Source organism: Amblyomma maculatum, chromosome 10 (assembly GCF_055883805.1).
Source record: "Amblyomma maculatum isolate TAMU_Amacu chromosome 10, ASM5588380v1, whole genome shotgun sequence".
In the NCBI taxonomy this organism is placed as follows: Eukaryota; Metazoa; Arthropoda; class Arachnida; order Ixodida; family Ixodidae; genus Amblyomma; species Amblyomma maculatum.
This window is the reverse complement of record NC_139353.1, coordinates 112,740,853-112,765,277: the sequence shown is the minus strand read 5'-3', so window position 1 is coordinate 112,765,277 and position 24,425 is coordinate 112,740,853.

The following is a 24,425-nucleotide window of genomic DNA, read 5'->3' as shown; positions in this document are numbered from 1 at the left end:
TCCCTGCGGGAGGTTTTGCGACGAGGCCAGTCTAACGCTGGCTGATCATGACATTCACTTCAGTTCACTTTAATACCTTAAAGACCTTCGTCAGAGGGTATTACATAAGGGGTGGGACACAGAAAATAATAAGAGGAAGTAGTTGATCCTTCAGAAACAAAGAAACAAATTGTACAAAGATTATCGCTATTCAAGTGTACGTGTAATGCAGTCAAGGAAGGTAGATGATCAGGTGACGGCAGCGAGATCTCGGAGATGGCCGTTCCATTCACTCGAAGTCGGGGGAAGAACGGAGAAGAGTTTGTGGCCGTGCGAGCGCGAGGTCTTGAAACTTGCTGCTGATGGCCGGTGCGAAGAGAGATGCATGGTGGAGGTGCGCAAATGTAGGGTCCCTGTCATTCATTCATGCACATTGGCATGTGTGTTTACTTTCATGGTTTGAGTGGAGTTTCTTTTCATGTTTTAATCGGAGTTTCCTTTCGTGTTATGTGGTGTGCCAAACCAGTCAATAAAGAAACAATAATCGAGACCTGGCGCACTTGGTAAAGCCCTGGGCTCAGGACTCAAGCAATGGAGATTCGATTCTTGGTGGGAACAACGTTTAACAATTTATTTTTAATTCCCGCTCTCGAAAGCGTGAAACCTCTGCTGACAACCTTCTGTCGACGCACTTGTGCCGACAACAATGAGGCAATAAAGGCTTTCGCCTTAATAAAATTGTTCTCTTTGAAAACGCTTCAGCACACTGTCATACACTGAACTCCTTTCTCGAGTCTGGTACGTGTGAAATAACTAATCAGGTATTTTTTCAAAAATGTAACTCAGTGATTACTAATTGCAGTAACCTTGAAAACTTGATGTGCTTGCACCAGTTCCTTTGCACTGAACATGTAGCGAACTAATCAAGAAGACGTGTTATGAATGCAATTAAAAGTGCCTTGCATCAGTTCCTTTGCACTGAACATGTAGCGAACTAATCAAGAAGACGTGTTATGAATGCAATTAACAGATCACGACATGAGCAAATAAGGTTTGTGGCTGGAAAGTGCTGAAACCATCAGAGCCAGATTTGCCAGTAAGAAGTTTACAGTGTTCTTTCCGACCGCAACGTAATTTTTGCCGGCACTAGCTTAGGACAGTACGCCGGCTGAAAAAAAAAACATTTAAAAGTGTTTTCCTCTGACCGGGCAAATATGTTCTGCCAGAGATTGTATAGTATGCAAACTGATTCCTTTTTCTACAGATCATATTTAACCTATTCTGTATGGTATATTTAACATGACCAGCCTTCAAAAGCATCTGAAAAGTGTGTGCAGGAAGTCAAGGCTCTGTGTCGGATGGCGTGTTTACATCGCACTCGATAAAAGAACAAACTCATGGTTGATACGTGGATGGTCCAAGCGCGCATCGTAATATTCTCACAAAGTGCCTAGCGCAGCGCAACATTGCGTTCGAACTTTCACATGAAGCGTACCGGTGTTTATTCAGAGCAGGGCAGCGGTTTTGTTTGATTGAGTGAGCCAACATTGTGAGCGTTGTTGTCGGAGTGCTTAGAGATGGTGGTCAGCATTTCGCACAATGTGTATTGCGAGTGATTTAGCCCAGTCTGTAGTTATATATGTACAAGGGTTGTTTGATAAGTGTGGTAAAAAGCAACTAAAGATTGCAAGTTTTCTCAAAACCATGTCTTTTTTGTAACAGTTACCTTTCATCTCCGCATACCTTCCAGCGGTGCTCCAATTTTTGCATCCATTAAATAAAAATGATCCCTCAGGGCCTAACAAGTAGACATTCACCACTGTGATGACCTCTTCATCCCAAAATCAGTTATTGGTATAATCATTTAAGTTTGGAAAGAGGAAAAGGTCGCAATGTGCCAAACCTGCAGAACAGGGTGGATGAGGCACCATCTCGAAGCCTAACGCGTGCAATTTGGCCATTGCAACAAGCGGAATACGAAGGGGAGCCTTGTCTTGGAGATGAGGTGTTTTTTCTATAATAACGCATACCGTTGGGGTTGCTGCGCAATTCTTTTTTCGGTTGCTACAGGATTGTATAGTATTGTCCTGTTATCGTTTTGCAGTTTTCTGAGTAGTCAACAAATTATCCTCTTTAACCCTAAAAGACACGGCTATTGCTTCTCTGGCTGCATAAATATATTTTCCTTTCATTGGGGCCACGTCTTCAGGCCGATTCAATGGCTTTGACTGCTGTTCGAACATTGGAGTCAATGTTGCACCCAAGTATAGTCAACTATACCAAATCGACAACAAAAGTCGTAAGGATTGCGATCAAGCATCGATAAACATTACTGTAAGCTATCGGTCAAACGCATTTTCTCGACTATCAGCAGTCGTGGCCCCCAACGTGCGCGGACGTTCTTCATCTGCAATTTCTCGTGAGGAATATTGTGAACTTTCTCTGCTGAGATGCCTGCTACTTCAGCTACGTCACGTACCTACACTCGGCGGTATTCAATCATGATTTCATAAATTTCGATATCTTTTCCGGGTGCCCAGGACGTGCTTCAATTTGCGTCAATATTCGGGCACGAATAAATTCCTTTATGTTCTTGTAGATGGTCTTCAGTGATGGTGCAGATTGTGCATGAACGTCGCTAAATTGGGCTTTCACTTTTTCTTCATTTTCGCGATAATCACATAGAACAGCGCATATGGCTCTCAGACGCCTACAACATACTTGTTCTGACGCCGTTTGAAGGGTGTTTCTTGCACCCTATTTAGAAAAAATAGAACAGTACCACCATCTCCTCTATTTCTAACAAACTTATGAAACGACTCTCGTAAACTGTGCCAAAATACTAGTGAGAAGACCAAACAGACGACTACCTTGAAGCAATAGACAGACGAAGCTTCCATAACCTGGTTTGATTGTTAGAGCAGCATGAAGAGAAGCTTTTATTTAAGAGTGCCTGAAGCCATATCTGCAATTCTATTTCTGTGTTCAGGCCAGGAAAGATGAGTATTAAACCGAGTGCTGAGATAAATGTTTGATGCAACCTTTGATATTTGCCGGAATGTATTCCTAGTTTTTGGTTGAATATCAATAGTTGCATCACAGCATTCACTGTCATTATTCAACTAGGTTACTTTAGGTCTAGAACAAAGAGCTGTTTTCCAGCGTTCATCTTCGCATACGGGCCGAAAACCACGACAAAGGTCCTGGTCATCACTCCATGCAAGAGTTGACTTCGGCCGTTCGGTGGTTTATTTCCTTTTTCATCGGAATTTCACCTTCAAGACGGAAGCCTGGTGTCATCGACGGTACCGGAACCATGGAAGAATGCAAACATTATCCTCATTCACAAGAAAGGGCACTCTAAGGACCTTAAAAATTACAGACCAATCAGCTTACTGTCTGTTACGTATAAGGTATTTACTAAGGTAATCGCTAATAGAATCAGGACAACCTTAGACTGCAATCAAGCAAAGGACCAAGCAGGGTTTCGGAAACGGTACTCTACTATCAATCATATCCATACCATCAATCAGGTGATAGAAAAATGCTCGGAATATAACCAGCCCTTATACATAGCATTCATTGATTACGAAAAAGCATTGGACTCAGTTGAAACCTCGGCGGTGATGCAGGCATTGCGAAATCAGGGGGTAGACGAGCCATACGTGAAAGTGCTGGAAGATATATATAGCGGCTGCACAGCAACAATAGTTCTGCATAAAGAAAGTAACAAAATTCCCATAAAGAGAGGTGTTAGGCAAGGAGACACAATCTCCCCAGTACTATTCACAGCTTGTTTAGAGGAAGTATTCAGAGACTTGGAATGGGACCAGTTAGGGATAAGGGTAGATGGAGAATACCTCAGTAATCTGCGATTTGCTGATGACATTGCCTTGCTAAGCAACTCGGGGGATGAACTGCAAATAATGATTGATGACCTAGACAGGAAAAGTAGAAAGGTAGGCTTGAAAATCAATATGCAGAAGACTAAGGTAATGTTCAACAGCCTCGGGAAGGAACAGCAGTTTACATTAGGTAGCGAAATACTGGAAGTAGTAGGCGAATATGTCTACTTAGGACAGGTAGTAACCGCAGACCCGGACCACGAAAAGGAAATAACAAGAAGAATACGATTGGGATGGAGCGCATTTGGCAAGCACTTGCAGATTATGACTAGCAGCTTACCGGTATCGCTCAAGAGGAAAGTATACAACAGTTGCATCTTGCCTGTACTCACCTATGGGGCTGAAAGGTGCAGGCTAACTAAGAGAGTTCTACTTAAGTTGAGGACAACCCAGAGGGCTATGGAACGAAAAATGGTTGGGGTAACATTAAGAGATAGAAAGCGTGCAGAGTGGGTCAGAGAAATAACTCAAGTTACCGACATTCTAGTAGAAATTAAGAAGAAGAAATGGACATGGGCAGGACATGTAGTGCGAAGAGAGGATAACCGATGGTCGCTGAGGGTAACAAACTGGATTCCAAGGGAAGGAAAGCGTAGCAGGGGCGGCAGAAAGTTAGGTGGGCGGATGAGATTAAGAAGTTCGCAGGGGTCAAGTGGATGCAGCTAGCACAGAACCGGGTTAAGTGGAGAAATATGGGAGAGGCCTTCGCCCTGCAGTGGGTATAATCAGGCTGATGATGATGATGACTCTACCCCACGTCGACGTACGCCCTCAGACTACCACCATGAAAAGCGCAGTGGACGGAGAGGATATTGACCCCACAGAATTCGAGAACGGTTAGTGGCAGACCGTCCTCAGCATGCACGACCGCATGAGGACGAAAGACGCGAAACCCGCATCGAGTTCGTGAACGCCGGCGAGAAGAAATCTGTCATTCTGAAAAGCAGGCATGATCCCAACATCCGCAAGAGGGCATCAATGCCGAAGCTCCCGGAGAGCGACTATGAAATAATCTTCAGGCCAAGAGGCTGGAATTTAAATAACTATGTGCCACGTCGCCTACTGCAGGCCATGTGCACGTCTGCAAACCTACCCTATGTAAACGTCCTGGGCGAAGATATTTCAAGGATCAACTCCGGGAACAACACGTACACAATCAGCACGCCCAATCGTCTGCGAGAGAGCACTTATGTGAAGATCAAATCTATAGTTATAGACCCCTACATCGCGGCACCCGACGACGCTATTAAGGGCGTCGTAAACAATGCCTACGACATCGGAACTCCGTAGGAAGTCCGCCAAGGCTTTATCAAGCGAAACCCGAACATCGCCGAACTCAACGCAAGGAGAATCGGCAAGTCAAGATCTATCCTGATCACCTTTGGAGAGGAAAGGCTCCCAAGACAAGTTTTATACTAGGGATCAGTGTTCACCGTCTGCCCGTTCCGAGAGCGGGTGGAGGCATGTTAGAACTGTAGGAAAACGGGGCACAGGACGGATGTGTGCTACAAGCCACGGCTAGAGCGTTGCCGCAGATGCGGCGAAAACCACCCGAAGCTAACGGATGGAGAATTAGCGATGTGGAAGCCTGAGTGCATTGTATGCGGGGGGATGCACAACACCGGCAGTGGGAATTGCAAGTATAGGCTGCTCAAGACACGGCCCCACAAACCCACAAACCCAAGAACGACCTAGTGCAACATGACTCTGCACCCCAGCCATAATCGCGGGTCAACGACGACCACGAAGGCTTCCGGGCGAGAAGTAGGTCGAACTCCTTTCTACCACTGCCGGGAAAGGAGACGGAGTCGTCGGTTTAAGTCTTGACCAAGTCAAAGGAAGGAGTCCAAGCAAGAATGGAGACAAGCAAAAAGGCGAGCTGGCCAGTTAAGGCCTCCCCTTGGGAAACGGCTCGAGAGAAGGAACTGGTAGAACAACTCGCTAATAGGGACAGAGGGCTTGAAACCATAAAGAAGGAATTGGCAGAAATAAGGAAACTTATTATTGATAACATGAAAATGCAGAGGGTACTCGACAGCTCACCTATTCAGAATTTGCAAAGAACTAGTCAATCGTCTTCATGTAATACTAATGAAATAGTACATAAAGAAAAAGAAGTGGAGACGGACGCCCCAGTTCCCGCGATAAAGACCTCTATCCAGAGAGGAAAACACAGAAGACAGCAAGCGCAAAAAGGTTGCATATAAATCGAATGAGGAAGCATCGACCCCGACTTACAGCAAGCTTAGGTTGGACATGAATGTACTCATGAAGCGGGCAGGAGCTCAGCTGCCACCGCAGCAACAGTCCTAGGACATCACCGCCCCTCACCACCAAGTTAAAATCTGGCAGAGGAACTGCACAGCTTTCCACTCTAAGAGAGGGAACCTGCAGCCAAACATTCAAAAAATTGAAAACACACCCGATGTAATCAGGCCACAAGAGGCAAGCAGCACAGTAAAAGTAACCGGATACGCCGCGTATACTCCGCTCGAATTACAAAGGGGCCATAAACCTATGTCGTTCACGGCTACGTTAGTGCATAGAAATTTGACAGCAATACAACACGAACTAGTAAACATGAGTGAAGACTATGTAATGATTGAACTAGTCCCAAACGCAAAGGGAGACAACAGTCTCTTTATTCTGAATACGTACAACTGGCCCGAAAACCGAGGGGCAGGGCTGGCATATCTTTTACGGAAAGCCATAAGACTAGCTGACAGGAAAGGGCTATTAATAACTGGGGGCTTGAATGCTCCGCATCTGATTTGGGGATATAGGATGACCTCCCGCAAAGGACAAAAATATGAATGGAAAATCAACACTTAAGACTAACAATACTAAACAACCCACAAGACCCCACATGGATAGGCAACAGCATCAATGTAGACACGTCCCCAGACTTGACGCTGGGCAAAGATCTTGAGGGCGAGAAGTGGTCAAACACAGGACACACCTTAGGTAGTGATCACTATATCATAGAGATTTGAATACATACCAGACCGCTGAAGGGGATGCGGCACAAAAAGAAGCTGACAGTCTGGGATACTCTTAGAAAAGTCAAAGATAGAACCGCTCCGAGGGAGATTGTGAATCTACATCAATAAGTTGAATGACTCAAACGTGAATGTACTCACACTAGACAGATTCCAACCGCCGGAAATATTACAGATTCGAGGTTGGGCCACATGTGGGAAGCCCACGAGGGCCTTACAAAAAGATGGAAAAAGCAGAGGCGCAATAGGAGGCTAAAGAGAATATGTACACTTGAATGACAAATAGACGAATACGCGAACGAACTTCAGAGTCAACACTGAGGGTAGATTTACTATAAATTGAATGGGACATTTGGGTGTAAAAACAAGTGGCAACTTCTTCGCCACTTGCTAGATCCTGGACAAACTAAGACCGCCGCTCAAGGACAGCTAAAAAGATTGGTTCATAAATACCAGGACACGGCTGAAGATCTCATAGAGGAACTGAAGAGCAGATCCTGTAATACGTGCAAAGGGGGTTCCGCACCATATCGAGGACCAGAGAACACAGAGCTAGATAGAGAAATATCAATAGCGGATTTATGGAGAGCAATCAGTCAGCTAAGAACCTCATCAGCAGCGGAAGCAGATAGGGTCAGCAATAAAATACTGAGAAGCCTAGATTTAGTACCAGTCACGGAACTCACAGGCTTTCTTAATGGAATATGGAAACGAGGTAGAATGCCTTCAGAGTGAAAACATGCTAAAGTGGTCTTCATTCCGAAGCTTGGGAAGAAACTTGAAATAAGCAACCTCAGGCCGATATCGTTAACATCGTGCCTAGGCACGTTGATGGAGCATGTAATGCTAAACCGACTAAGTAGTATGCAGAGGAAATAGAGGTATTTTCCGAAACAATGCTAGGTTTCAGGAGCATGTTGTCCACGCAGTAAATGCAATGAATCTGCAGTGGTTAGAATAGTGCTAGTGCGAAAAAGTCGGTTTGGTGGAAATGCTGGCCTTAATTAATTTCTTCTAGCTTGCTTTCAGTTCATTTTAGGAATATACGATTGCAGATAAAGCCGTAGACGATGGCTATTCAAGCCGAAGGCGATGAAGAACTGCTTCAATATTTCATCCGTGGACACTTCCCAATTCGTTAGGAATGATTATCAATTTTGTTATGATAACCTGTCATCACATTAAGAGCATTGAACATGATGTTGAGCTTCAACTGGTCACAATTTCGAAAGACAGAAGCTAGACAACACTGATCCATCCAGTCATCAGAAAGTTCTTCCAATTTGCAATGGGAAACAGTTTGCAGTCGGCCTGCTCTTCGACAGAAGAAACGGACATTGATTGAGGTCATTGAATTCCGCATATCTGAAAGCAGACATCACCTGAGGTAACTGAGCAGTGTGCTTATTCGTAAAGATCTGCGCTGCTTCCTTTTGTCCTCGCAGCGGCCCTAGGTGTAGGATTATAGCTGCATTGTTCACACGAAATCCAGCAACCACTGGACCTTATTCTTTCGGGCTATTAAGCTAAAATTGCGTCATTAAATCACAGTTGCGTTCTTAACCCACGAGGGTGACTCTAGGCACCTATTCCTCGTCGTTCTCAGATTTGCTTGAACACCAACTATTGGGCATCACTCGCCCAGGCAACGGCCAATCTCCAGACCTCAAGAAATGCGTCAAAGTATTTCAAGCACATTTCAGTCAACTGCGATAAGGCTGGTCAGGTGATACGCCTTTGATCTCGCTAGAGACTTTCATTCGATGCTTCCAAACCTGCTGGTGCGAGCGGCGAGAATAGATTGAGTACTACCTTTACCGCGAAGCAACTGTGTCCTCCAGCGAGCAGTTTCGCTCCCCAGCCAGGCTTGAAACGCCAGGTTGCGTGAGATGCTAAAAAGTCGTCGTTGACTTCTACTAACCTGTAACCATATCATAATCAGATCAGTTAAGTTGTTCAGTCGTGTCCGGCTGTTCGTGACCCTATGGACCATGTCACGCCACGCTTTCCGGTCTCTCACTAGCTTCCTATCATCACACAACTTCATCTGCCACACCTCAAGGATGCCATCTAAACACCGCGTTCGCTGCCTACCCTTTCTCTGGTGACCCTCAACTTTTTCCAACATCAAATCTTTCCCCAGCGACTCCTCTCTTCTCATCAGATAATCAAAGTAGCTGAGCTTTAACTTTAAAATTTGACCCTCCAATGAGCAGTCAGGATTTATGGTCGACAATATCGGCTCATTTGATCTTCCGGCAGTCCAAGGAACTCTCAAGAGTTGCCGCCAGCACCACAATTCAAACACGTCAATTCTTCGGCGGTCAGCCTTCTTCACAGTCCAACTCTCACATCCATACATCACAACTAAAAAGACCATAGCACGAGTTATACGGATCTTGGTTGGAAAATAATGTTTCTGCTCTTTACTAGGCGGCAGAGGCTATCCATGGCTCTCTTTTCCAGAAGCAGACGTCTCCTAATTTCATGGCTGCAGTCTCCTTCCGGAGGAACCTTGGAGCCCAAGAAGGAAAATCTGTCACAGCCTTCACTTCTTGTCCCTTGATGCTCAAGGACTTTATAGGGCAAGACGCCATGATCTTTGTCGTTTTAATGTTCAGTTTAAGCCCAAACTTCTCACTGTCTTCTTGTACGCGCATCACAAGTCTCTTGAGCTCCACTTCACTTTCTGCTATTAAAGTGGTATCATCCGCATATCTAAGGTTGTTGATACGTTTTCCAGAAATCTTCACTCCAGCTGAAGACCCGTCCAGACCGGCCTTCCTTATGATGCACTCAGCATATAGGTTAAATAGGCAGGCCGACAGTATGCACCCTTGTCTCACTCCTTTCTCAATCGGAAACCAATCAGTGAGACCGTGCCCAGTTCTGACTGTGGCCTCTTGCCCTTCATAGAGGTTCCTGAGGATACAGGTGAGGTGAATTGGAACTCCCATCTCTTGGAGAGCTTGCCACAATCTGCTGAAATCTACGCAGTCAAACGCTTTCGCATAATCAATAACGCAGAAGTAGATGGGTTTCTGGAACTCTCTTGCTTTTTTCATGATGCAGCGAAGGTTGGCAATTTTGTCTTCAGTTCCTCTGCCCTTGCGAAAGCCAGCTTTCAAAACGGTTTGGGGAGGGATTGGTCCAATAAAGTACTCAAAGTAAATGATGATACTCAAGAAATGCCCTTCTCTATATGATGATGTGCTGTTGCAAATTCACATCGCAAGCAAAGACAGAGCGTGGGTACATCTGCAGATATCAAAGCTAATCAATAAGCGCAAGGTGGCCAATATAAGGAAGTATAACATGGAGAAAATCGAGCATGCTGTACAGAACGGGGGAAGCCCTAAAGCGGTAAATAAGTAATTGGGCATAGGCAAAAACCAGATGTATGCGATAAGGGACAAGGCGGGCAACGTCATATGGACAAGATAGTCAAAGTAGCCGAGGAATTCTATACAGATCTCTACAGTAGCCAAAGTAGTCAGGACCGTAATGAGATTGGTGCTAGGGAAAAACACTCAGACGTTCCACCAGTGACGAAGGACGAGGTCAAAAAGCACTAGAAACTATGACAAGGGGGAAATCAGCTGGAGAGGATCAGATAACTACAGATTTGCTGAAGGACGGGGGGCGATATCGGGATAGAAAAACCGGCCACCCTGTATGCGCAGTGTCATCGACGGTACCGGAACCATGGAGGAATGCAAACATTATCCTCATTCACAAGAAAGGGGATTCTAAGGACCTTAAAAATTACAGGCCAATCAGCTTATTGTCTGTTACGTATAAGGTATTTACTAAGGTAATCGCTAATAGAATCAGGACAACCTTAGACTGCAATCAAGCAAAGGATCAAGCAGGGGTTCGGAAACAGTGCTCTACTATTGATCATATCCATACCATCAATCGGGTGATAGAAAAATACTCGGAATATAACCAGCCCTTATACATAGCATTCATTAATTACGAAAAAGCATTTGACTCAGTTGAAACCTCGGCGGTGATGCAGGCGTTGCGAAATCTGAGGCTAGACGAGCCGTACGTGAAAGTGCTGGAAGATATATATTGTGGTTGCACAGCACCCGTAGTTCTGCATAAAGAAAGTAACAAAATTTCAACAAAGAAAGGTGTTAGGCAAGGAGACACAATCTCCCCAGTACTATTCACAGCTTGTTTAGAGGAAGTATTCAGAGACTTGGAAGGGAGCAGTTAGGGATAAGGGTAGATGGAGAATACCTCAGTAATCTGCGTTTTTCTGATGACATTGCCTTGCTAAGCATCTCGAGGGATGAACTGCAAATAATGATTGATGACCTAGACAGGAAAAGTAGAAAGGTAGGCTTGAAAATCAATATGCAGAAGACTAAGGTAATGTTCAACAGCCTCAGGAAGGAACAGCAGTTTACCTTAGGTAGTGAAATACTGGAAGTAGTAGGCGAATATGTCTTCTTAGGACATTTAGTAACCGCAGATCCGGACCATGAAAAAGAAATAACAAGAAGAATAAGATTGGGATGGAGCGCATTTGGCAAGCACTCGCAGATCATGACTAGCAGCTTACCGGTATCGCTCAAGAGGAAAGTATACATCAGTTGCATCTTGCCTGTACTCACCTAAGGGGCTGAAACATGGAGGCTAGCCAAGAGAGTTTTACTTAAGTTGAGGACAACCCAGAGGGCCATGGAACGAAAAATTGTAGAGGTAATTAACAGATAGAAAGCGTGCAGAGTGGGTCAGAGAAATAACTCAAGTTACCGACATTCTAGTAGAAATTAAGAAGAAGAAATGGACATGGGCAGGACATGCAGTGCGAAGAGAGGATAACCGATGGTCGCTTAGGGTAGCAAACTGGATTCCAAGGGAGGGAAAGCGTAGCAGGGGGCGGCAGAAAGTTAGGTGGGCGGATGAGGTTAAGAAGTTCGCAGGGGTCAAGTGGATGCAGCTAGCACAGAACCAGTTTAAGTGGAGAAATATGGGAGAGGCTTTCGCCCTGCAGTTGGTGTAATCAGGCTGATGATGATGATGATCAGTTCCGCAATTTGTAATCCATCAGATTAAATTTTCTACGCATAAAACAAGCTAACTGGCCAATGACAGTACATGCTGACATGGAAACTATTTATATCAAAATGGAAACTGTGAAATATATTTTCGCAAAGTTCAAAGGTTCTCACAAACAATTAATTCGACATTTGGTTCAATACTCATATTTCCTGTCCATAACCCAGAAATAAGATTGCAGATATATCTTCAAGCACTATTATATACGTAAAATTGAATTTTCCATGCTGCTCCTTCTGATAATCGAAACAGCTTATTGAAGCTTCGTCCGTCTCCTACTTAAATGTCTGTCGCCTGCTGGATCTTCTCAGTAAGTATTAATACATAAACAAATCTCAGGTATGACGAAGAAGACGTGTCGCTGAGCACCGTGACTACATCATGTCCAGTAAGATTTCGAACTACTTCTATATTCCGCACCCACACAGGTGCCATCAAACTCTTGAAGAAGAGCATAAAGCCCAAACAACCCGCGCGTGGCAAGAAGATCACCAAGGACGCAGCCCTCCGGGTCGGAGCTGCAGAATGCCGACGCGGCCTTGCTGCTAGGCCCACTGGGGCTCCGTGGAGTCCCAGCTCTGATAAGATGGCAAGCATGGGGACGTCAATGGACCCTCCGGTAGTCGCTGTGACTTCTACAAACATAACGTCAGGCTGCGGTCATGAGCCTTTATATGGAGCTAACACTTGGCCACAGAGCAACGTAGACATTACTTCGAATACCAGGACAACGCTCGGGCCGCTACCCGAGTTAAACAATACACATAAGGCTATGGATGTGCAACAGGAAGTCGTCACTAACGCTTTTCAACGGACACCCCGGCTGGTCAAACTACCTTGGCCACCAGTCAACGCATCACCGGCACAGAAGGTAAGGGCAACCCCTGATAAGCTAGCTTCTGTTTATCCAACACCAGCCTTGCAGCAATCCTTCAGAGTGCATATCAGACCAACAGTGCAGTTTGATATCACTAAGATACCAACCAGAGCTATGCAGAGAGTAGTAGAAGCAGCGCTTGGTACCACAGGTTACCAGGGGTTTGTAAGCCACAGAGCATCTAATACTGTCACAGTACATTTAGCCACCATTGAGGATGCACGAAAAATGACCACAGTAACACAGATTCCAATCACGACAGAAGAGTATCTTCCTGTCCAGACGTATTTCGCGTCTGGTCCAATGTCACCCGTTAATAATTAGAAGGGTATTATTAACGATGCGCCCTTAACGGTGCGCACACTCCCAGACACCCTTAGAGTGAGTGGGGGTAGCTGTTCCGGTCGCAAAGAGAGATGCCCTCGACCTGCGTGGCAAGCTCAGCCGGAATTAACTACCTTGTAGTGACAGAAGGGGGTGGTCGTTTGGTGCCCAGCGGTCGCCGGTTCAAACCAGAGAAAGGATCGGAGTCAGAAGTAACAAACAAAACACAATCTATGCACAGCAAGAGATGATACAAAGGAATACACAAGATCACTTGAAATACACAGACGAGAGGTTCACAGAATACAAACGCTAAGCGTGCAACTACACAATGATTCAATAACACAGGCTTTACAACAGATCAAACACGAGAGAGTTACATAAACAAACACCAAATTGTTCACCGGGCACTGTTGCAGTCCGACGCCTCAAGAGTCACGATGTGGCCGCCATACGAGACGAGCGCCGCTCCCTTGTAGGTCCGTGGGCTTGCCAGCAGCGGGTGATCCCCGGGAGTCCAGCCGAAGCACTGGCGAACACGTCGCAACCACTGACGAACTGACTGACTGGCTGACTGGCTGACTGACTCATCAAGCGGCGCGGTCTCTTTAAATAGGGCGCGCCGCGTCTGTTTGATAGCACGCGTCAAAGCTAGCGCGCACGCACACATAAGTTCGCTGGTTATAGCTCCCTCTTCTCCTCCAGTCGAGCCGCGCGTCGTCATTGGCCAGGTCCCATAGAACTTTCTCGAAAGGCCTGGCACATTCCAGGCCGATGAACCACCGTCCTCCCCGGGCAATGGGAAAGAGGGTGACGGCAACGCGTACAAAGCTACGCGCTCTCCCGCGCGGGGAAGGGGGCTTTTCTCTCTATGCCTTCCACGCGACGCCGTGCGGGCCTCGCGCCGTACCGGCTTGATGAAAATGGGCGCCGATTTCGTGACACTGCCCCTCCCTTAAAGAATATTGTCCCACAATATTCACAACAACCACGAACATCGCGCGCACATGCATGCGCTCACAAATATATCGGGCAAATGACCATAACACACACATTGCACAAATTTCACAAACTGTAATAACCCATTACAAAATTCACACATCAATGCTATGAAATTCACAAACATAGCACTACATTGTTGTCGGATACACGTAAGAATCAACAACACAGAACCACAAAGTTACTCTAATATGTAGCGCACAACGTAAGGCATGCTTTCGCCTATATTTCCAAACTCGTGTTGCACTTCCTCCTTGGAACGTATCAGTTCCTTTCCATCTTTCAGATACGCCAGTTTTCATTCTCACAAAGCACTGGTTTTCATTTCTTTCGCGTGTCCTGACTCTTTTTATGGTTCTAATGATATTTCTCATTCGCGATTTTGTCTCGCTCCTCCCTCTACTCTTGAGTTCTGCTTTCCGATCGGAAGCTTGGCCAGAACTAACTCTACCTAGCCTAGCGGCGCTTCGAGCAGGCCGTCTCATTCTTTCTCGGTCGGGGCGGCTCTCCACGCGCTTGCGCATCCAGTCGTTCAGCCGCTTCTTCCTTCTTTTTCTATGGGACATTTCCCTGTCGACTTTGCCTGACATGGCAGGTTTGGATTTGTTTCTTTTTGTTTCCAATTTTATTCGCACCTTTGGCCGAGGAATGCTTGATCCAGTTTTACCCGCATAATCAGAACATTGTTGTCTGAAAGGAACGTAATTTTGAGAACTTTGTTCTCCCCCAATCCTTTTCATTTTCTTTCTTTTCTTTGCGACCTTAAGTCGTACCTTCTTGAAGCAGAGCTCAGTTGCCACTGGAGATTCATTCTCCTCACTTTTGGTTACATCCTGTTCCTTAAAATGTTCCTTAAAATGTTTCTTGAATCCTTTCATTGCAGTGCCGTCTTCGCTTTCTTCCATTTCTGGATCCTCAAGGTTAGGATCTGCACTGCCACCTTCATCCAAGCTTTCGTGCTCACTGCTATTTGAAAGCTCCTCATCCCGGTCACTCATGCACTCAGCCATGGTGTCATTTAATAAGGAGCACAATCCTGCCCTTCTTCATCTTCAGGGGATGAAAATGCGAAAGAGGTTTCTGGCTCGATAACTACCTTCACAGCTTCGCCGCAACCTGTCATTTTGGAGGGGACAATCTCACTTTCTTGAGAAATCTTAGCTCCAGAAAAGTGTTTTCTTCCTGAAAATTCTGTCGCGGGGAACGGACTGTTCCACAACCTTACTCTGACCCCTGGAGCTAGTCTCACCCTCTTCAGTGGTGGTCAGGGAACCAGTCGGTACCTTTCCAAACAATATAGCCGCATGCAGCGGCGGTTCCGCAGCCGGGCAGTAAGCAGTAGAGCACTTAGCAACATTTTCTAGTTCGTCAACCTCGATAGTAATGCCCATTTCCTCTCCAGAGTCAGATAGTTGGAACTTTGTGTCCTGAGCTTTCACTTCTGTCTGTGCCGGCATACCTAGTGTACAACCCTCATCTGACAGAGTTTGTTTTGCTTTGGGAGCAAACATCTCTTCAGCCTCGTCGGCGTGACAAGTTTCGGGATTTGGTGGTCCCGCGTCCTTGATGCTACCCAAGATTAGATCGTACACTAGGTGTTGCATGCATATCGCACTCACAACGCCGGTGAAGATCGGAGTCTTCACATGCACTTTGGCTTCAGGAAACAGTTTAGCGGAACCATCGAGGAAAAACACAGGAGTCATTTCTCCGGTAAGCTCTTCATCAAGAACTAATTCTCTTTTTATAAACACTGCAGTGCTCCCTGTGCTTGTCAGTACAGAAATCGATTTGCCTCGAATTTTTCCGCTGAGAACCGGAATTCCAGCACTCTTGGATCCCGGCGCGGTGCACGCAACTGTGCATAATACTGGAGTTTTCTCCCAGCTCTTTTGTTGCACACTGTCTATGCCGACGTCTTCATCGCAGCGTTCAAATGAAGAGTCGCAGACGCATGATGGCTGTACAAATGGCTTCCTTGGACAATGCACTGCTTTATGTCCCTTACCACCACAACTAAAACAATGAACCATTCCTGTGTGCACAAGGTTGCTACGGCAATCTGAGGCATAGTGCCCTACCTTATTGCACCTGTAGCATTTCACTTGGGGCCGGAATAATTTCTCACTATTGCCCCTTCTTTGGCTAGCGCTGCCTGCTGCTTCTCACTCTTCATAAGCGCTTCGTTGACCTTCAAAGGAAGCATTTTATCCTGGTGGTCAAATTTTCTTTCTTGCGCCCTTTGATATTTCACTGCCCTTCCTCGGGCGCTTTCTTTTTCTTCTGTCCCAAAATGGGTTCTTTCGGTTACTTGTCGGGCTCTTGCCCTTTCTCTTGGCGCCCTTAATCGGGCTTTCTGAGCAGCTACTCGAGAGCTCTCTGCCTTGCATCTTTTCCTCTGTTCTTCATTCGCAGAGGCTTCTATATAAATCGGCCTTTGCCTTTCATTTTCTTTTCGCTGACTCTCTCTTTCCTTCTTAGCCTCTTCTAGAACTCCCTTTCTTTTCGGTCCACCCATTCTAGCAGTTCAGCTCCTTTAAGACCTTTCTCTAGGCCCAACGCAATAATCTCCTTGAGATTCATCTTCAATCTGAACTGCCTAATGCTAACATATAGCACTCTCAATGGACCCTCACAACTGCTTCAGCGCGGTACCTCTCGCTATCGCTCTGCTGCTACCCTGTTTACGACCTCTTCATAAGCTCTTCCAACTCGTTCTCCGTCCTCTGAGCTTGAGTGCACCAAACGTCCTGTCGCGGACGCCAGATTAATTGTCACCCATTAATAATTAGAAGGGTATTATTAACGATGCGCCCTTAACGGTGCGCACACCCCCAGACACCCTTAGAGTGGGGGTAGCTGTTCCGGTCGCAAAGGGAGATGCCCTCTACCTGCATGGCAAGCTCAGCCGGAATTAACTACCTTGTAGTGACAGAAGGGGGTGGTCGTTTGGTGCCCAGCGGTCGCCGGTTCAAACCAGAGAAAGGATCGGAGTCAGAAGTAACAAACAAAACACAATTTGTGCACAGCAAGAGACGATACAAAGGAATACACAAGATAACTTGAAATACATAGACGAGAGGTTCACAGAATACAAACGCTAAGCGTGCAACTACAGAATGATTCAATAACACAGGCTTTACAACAGATCAAACACGAGAGAGTTACATAAACAAACACCAAATTGTTCACCGGGCACTGTTGCAGTCCGACGCCTCAAGAGTCACGATGTGGCCGCCATACGAGACGAGCGCCGCTCCCTTGTAGGTCCGTGGGCTTGCCAGCAGCGGGTGATCCCCGGGAGTCCAGCCGAAGCACTGGCGAACACGTCGCAACCACTGACGAACTGACTGACTGGCTGACTGGCTGACTGACTCATCAAGCGGCGCGGTCACTTTAAATAGGGCGCGCCGCGTCTGTTTGTTAGCACGCGTCAAAGCTAGCGCGCACACACACATAACTTCGCTGGTTATAGCTCCCTCTTCTCCTCCAGTCGAGCCGCGCGTCGTCATTGGCCAGGTCCCATAGAACTTTCTCGAAAGGCCTGGCACATTCCAGGCCGTTGAACCACCGTCCTCCCCTGGCAATGGGAAAGAGGGTGACGGCAACGCGTACAAAGCTACGCGCTCTCCCGCGCGGGGAAGGGGGCTTTTCTCTCTATGCCTTCCACGCGACGCCGTGCGGGCCTCGCGCCGTACCGGCTTGATGAAAATGGGGGCCGATTTCGTGACATCCAAACATTCAGCGATGTGTTTTCTATGACCTAGACGTATACAAGATTCCCCGGAGACTGTGGCCAGAGACCTCATTACAGGAACACATACTGTGTTAGCCGTATGTCGTATGGGGAACAGGCAGTTTTCTCATCACATTACAGGGATCAGATACTCTTCCGGACACATTTTACTGCAATGGCCGCATAGTGCGACCCAAAACGTGCAAACCTAGACTGGTGCACTATTACAGGTGCTGCAGAGAAGGCCATATGCAGAAATGTCCATATGGAGTTAAACCCGAATACATAACTGAATCTGGAGAAGCGAAATTCAAATGCGGCCTATGCAAATCTGATGATCACGATATCACTTCCTCTCAGTGACCAACAAAAAAAAAAAAGAAAACTCGAGTTAGCAAGGGCTGGAAGGCATAAAAATATGCGTCGTTAATGGTTAAAAACAGATTAGCAGCTCTGGCCGAAGAACTGTTTGATGACCTGCCTGAAGAAGAGCCTGTTGAGGTGGTTGCACAGAACAGTGCATATTTTGCTTTTACGCTAAAGAATGAACGACGCACAAAACGGAGCACAGTGGCATTCACGGCTGATGATTTCTCGGACCGCACAAGCCTGCACAAGCCAGCAGGATGCAATAGAAAAAGAAATTGCTATGCTTTCAGCAGAAATTGCACAACTGCGTCAAAAGAAAGCACGTATAACCCAACGCCGAAATCAGAGCTCAGAAAAACAAAGAAAAGCTTGCAGGTAGTACGACAGCAAGGTTAGTGGATGCTCCTAATTGTTAACCTGCATATAACACACCTATTTGGAAGGCGGTATTGGACACACGCAACTGACACACCTCATTCAGAGCAGCTTACATCATGGATAGACATAGCCGAAACAAGTGGCAGCAGACTACACAATGGAACTGCAGATAGCTCTCTAATAAAGTTGGGGAAAAAAAGACAAAAGTATTGTACGGCAAGCTGCATCATGGGCGTTCTTGATAAAGGAGCACAATGGGCTATATTCAATAACAGGATATATAGGGTACCAGTGTCCTTCTATCCCTGATAAACGAGCAAGAGCAGAGGCCGAAACACCAGGAAAAGCTGCCGTCGATATTAGGGCCAACATTCCGCAAACGCCACTTGACTTTAGCAAGTGGTTCAACACTCAGCAGGAAGTAGTTGCTGTACTCACGCATCCGACAAAACGCCCCTTATATTAGTGTCCGTGTATCCTCGGTCAAGAAACAGTACTTAATCTTCGATGGGTTAAGCATATTCGCTATTCATACTCTGGAATTGCGATACTAATAGGTGGAGATTTTAACGCTCCGCAAACCGTACGGGGATATGATTATGATTCTAAAAGGGGTGATCAAGTTCTATACTGCCTTCACAGAAATGGAATTTACACTGCTAAATCATCCAGGTGTCGCAACACTACAACAAAACAAGCACGCTCACCAGACTTGGTGGAAGGGCCCTGGTGTACCACAATGGCAGGCGGAATTAGATGCATGGGGTTAGTGATCATGTCCCCATTAGTATTGGTTTTAATTTGGGACATATGAAAAAAATTCAAAAAAAAGCTTCCGTTACACATTGGGATGGTGTACGGCAGGATACTCGAACGCATTCAGTTAGCCGCATACTCTCGTTACCACCCTTCAAACGATGCTCAAGATGACACCATTACAACTACAGTGAACGAAGATCAGCCAACTCCCGACCTGCCCCTACTAAAACTTTGGGCACGCCGAAAACGGGCCGAGATACAGGCTGGTCGCCATCCTGAGGACGAGCAAAGGAAAATTGAGGAAAACAGAGTGACAGCACAGGCACGCCGATATGAAAAACAGCTGGCTCATAGGAGATGGGATGAGTGGTGCAGTCGTTTGGGCTCAGGAACAACTAACAAGGCCCTCTGGAGGACTTTCCATGGCATGGAAAAGAGGCGGCAAGTTAAAGATCATGCAGAAAGTGCTAGACTCGCTCTACAGCTTACAGCAGTAGAGTTTGCAGATCAGGCTCCTGCCCTTTTCTTCCCGAACCGCGCACATTATCCGGCGCCTTCACCGACAGCGGATGCGGTTCATAAAACAAGAATAGCATTACCATTTACCAAATTGAAGTTATTCGCTGCTATAAAAGAAGCGAATGGTAAAACTGCGCCTGGACATGACGATATTCCTTATGAAGCCTTCAAGAATTTAGAAGGAGCTGCAGTTAACAGCTTGTTGGATGTGGTAAATGAGATATGGCAAGTAGGAGACATTCCACTCGGCTGGAAACACTCGGTGGTGGTAACATTACCAAAGGCTGGGAAACCTCCCATAAGCCTAGAATTTTTGCGGCCTATCTCGTAAACACCCACAATTTGCAAAATCTATGAAAAGATGATAGCCACCCGCCTGTCATGGTGGTTGGAAAGTAGTAAAAAATACCATGCTCGACAAATTGGGTTCCGAACAAACCTTGCCGCAGAAAATGGACTTGCTATGCTCGCTGAAGAGATCATACAAGTGTCGCCTTATAGCCATTTAGTGCGCGCTGTAGTGGCTACCGACGTGGCGAAGGCATAAGACAACGTGTTACATGCCAAGATTCTTAGCAATAGCAAATGTATGGCCATTCCCTTGCAGGTCATAAAAGCAGTACATAATCTGCTTAAGGGTAGGACGTTTGCTATCCGGATAAACGGAAAACAAATTGGCAATTACACCTAGAACAGAGGCGTTCCACAAGCACCTTTATTATTTAATATCGCACTGATCCCATTGGCATGGAAATTAGCTAAAATACCAGAAGTGCGGTTCATGATATACGCAGAGGATGTCACGATTTGGTCCGTTCATAAACAACTTGAGAGACAGAATCGTTATCTGCAAGAGGCTTTAAATAAAATAGATGCGTACGTCTAAGATGCAGGTCTGGAATTATCACCTCAAAAATCCAGTTACATTCATGTTGCCAACAAGAATGGAAGAAAACAATTGGCAACGCAAAAAGTCAGCCTAAAGATTGTAAATCAGTCATTGGAAGATGCGTACGAGTTGAGAGTTCTCGGCCTAGAAATTCACAAATCCGGCAAAAGAACACAATGGCTTCATAAGATGAAAAAAGTTGCTGCGACTTCCTTAAACTTGATAAAACGCATTTCGTCTAGGGGAGGAGGAGCTCGAGCAGACATGGCAAGACGTCTTGTACAATCGGTGTTACAGCCAAGGATACTATACCAAGGCCAATTCCAGACTCACGAATCGACAGTGGGTGAAATTGGAAACAGTAAATAGAAACGCAATGCGCACTATAACGGTCTTACCAAAACTTACCCCTATCCCTATTCTTCAAGAGTTTGCACAGATAAATACGTTGACAGAATTAATTGAGCAACGAGAGGCAACAAGGGATATGAAGCAAAAGTACGTTACGCCCATAGCATCTTGTACAACGAAGTGGCAGTTCAAACACCACTAATGGTTGACCCCCCTCCAAGGGAATTCACGACTATTACGACAAACAACACCACTTGGCAATTCGCCGCAAAGGAAAGCTGGCATCTCGACCTCTGGTTGATGTACTGCTAGGTACCTGCATTGCATATACGGACGCATCAATTATAGAAAATGGCGGTAGAGTAGCAGCTACTAGTGCAACAAACAGCGAACTAAAGGTACATAAAGAATATGTTTGAGAATACCCGGACCCGCTTGTGATGGAACTCTATGCAATCCGCGATGCTATGGAGGCCATAAACAAAATAGATTCCATAACAGAAGCCCACATCTATACAGACTCCTTAGCCGCCTTAAAACAACTGAAGAAAGTGGCGAAGACGCCATGTGTTACCCAGGAAATCCACGCACTCAATAAAACACAAAGATAAGCATCCAGATACCTTGGACACAAGACGATGCTGGGAACGCTGAGCAGAGAAAAGTTGACCACCTCACACACGAAGTTGCAAACACTAATGCGCCCCCCAACAGGCTCCCTTTTGGTGCCTGCGGTTCCCATCTTAGCATCCTCTTTAAGGAAAAGTACACGTGCCCTCATTTCCCCGTGTACATTCCCACTTCCTCGTAACTTAACGAGATTGGAGGAGGTTTCCCTGAGAAAGATATGAGGTGGCGAGGCCCTTACCCCGTCGGTAAAATGCCGAATGGAATCGCAAGTAGACATCGGACCAACCACATGCCCGAAGTGTTCCACACCAGCTGCAGAAGTGGATGTTCGCCACCTGCTATGGACTTGTGCAGGGACAACGGCATGAAGGACACAGATTCTGCGCGAAGTGGGACTAGCCACAACAAGGAAAGAGGACTTTTTTAAATGGCTTACCGACAACGCTAAGAGCGGGAACCTGCTCCGGTTCCTCATGAAAAACCATTTTAATGAATTTCTATAATATGCCTTATGGCAAGCTTGCGTACAAAAAAAAAAGTATGAACACATTCTTTTGAATACAAGGGTCGTTTCATACTTGTCAAAACTACGAGAGATGGTGCTACTGTTCTGTTTCTTCTAAATAGGGTGCAAGAAACATCCTACATATGGCGTCCGAACTAGTCTATTGTAAGCGCCTGAGAGCTAATGGCGCTGTGCTCTGTGACTATCGCGAAAATAAAAAGGAGAATTTTGAGCAGTGAATAAACAATTTTATTTAAAACAGTGGAACGCTGGGCTAATTAACGCCCAGATTACCAACGCGAAGCTCATGGACAATCTGCACTATCAGTGAACGCCATTAACTAGTGCGTGAATTCATTCTTGGCCGAACTTCGACGCAACATGAAGCACGTCCTCGGCATCCAAAAATGTCGAAAATTCATAGAATCCTGATGGAGCACCGTCGAGTGAAGGTACGTGAGATAGATTAAGTTGCAGGCATCTCAGCAGAAAAAGTTCACAATATTCGTCATGAAAAATTGCTGGAGAAGAAGGTTCATGCACGTTGTGTGCTGCTACTACTGACAGCCGAGCAAATTCGCTTGAGGCCGGACATCTCGCCGCAAAGTTTATCGATGCTTCATCGCAATCCTCACAACTTTTGGCGTCGATATGCGAGAGCTGACGAGACCTGGGTGCAACATTACACTGCAGAGTCCAAACAGCAGTCGAAGCGATTGCCCGGGACTGCTGAGGAGGCTCCAAAAAAAGGCAAATATTGTTTGTGCAGCCACAAAGGCGATAGCATTGTCTTTTGGGATTAAAGAAGAATAATCTTGGTTGAATACCTACAACACAGGAAAGCGACAACAAGACAAAACTATGCAAATCTTCTGGAGCAGCCGAAAAAATAATGGCGCACTAAACGACCTGGGTTATTATGAAAAAACCATCCCTTTCATCGGGAAAATTCTCCCCTTCGCAGATCGCTTATTTCAATGGGGCAATTGCACGAATGATGTATCAAAGTTGTGCCTGATCCATCATATTGTACAGAACACACCCCATGCGACTTTTTCCTCTTCCCAAAACAAAAGGATTTGCCTGGTGCAAAGAAATTTTTTTCCGATGAATAGGTCCTTTCAGTGGTGACTGATTTCTTGAAGGCCCCCGAGCCATCTTTTGTTTTTCTAAGGGCATATAAATCTTAGAGCACCACTTGAACATGTGTGGAGATGGGAGGGAACTATGACGAAAAAAAATATTGTTTTGAGAAAACTTGCTACATTTAATTGATAATTTTCGGCGAAGCCTGAAGCATAAACAATGCCAATTAATTGAGAGACAAACATGGCACAGCGCTACATTTAGCACTGTGTCCTGTGTGTCTCTGTGGTCCCTGTCATTTTTTTCTGCTCTTCAAGCTTCGCCAAAAATGAGAGAAATCTACCAACTGGCCCAAGATACAGCTTTATTTTAATTGCTTTTTACCACACTAATCAAACAACATTCGTACATATATAACTCTGAACTGGGTAACATCACCGGCAATAGATGATATGCGAAATGCTGAGCATCATCTCTTAGTGCTCCAATCTTGGCTCGCTCTATAAAACAAAAGCGTTGCCCCGTGCTGGATAAACACAGGCAATCTTCATGTGAAAGTTCGAATGCAATGTTACGCGGCGTTACGTACTCTGTGAGAATACTGTTAAGCGTGCTTGGACCAGCTGCGTATCAACTATACGTTTTGTTAGTTTTTTTTGTGAGTGATAACCTTCACTAACCCCTTCATGGAGCACTGCCTTGTCACGGCGGAGACCTTGCAAAACTCGATGAAGTCGTGAGCTCTGCTGTGTAGGGCCGCCCAAGATAGGCAGGTCACGGCAGAGAGTTCCGACAAAATCTGATTCACTGCAGAAGGTAATGGCAACCCACTCCAGTATTTCCTGCGAAGAAAAGCTTATGGCCAATCACAGTAGCATTAATGATAAGGCGCCGGAGGATGAGCCCCCCCATGTTGGAAGGCGTCCCACATGTTACTGGGGACGAACAAAAGGCAATTCCTAGTAGCTCCAAGACGAATGAAGCGGCTGGGCTAAAGCCAAAAGGACGCTCAGTTCTGGACGTGTCGGGAAGCGACCGGAAAGTCCA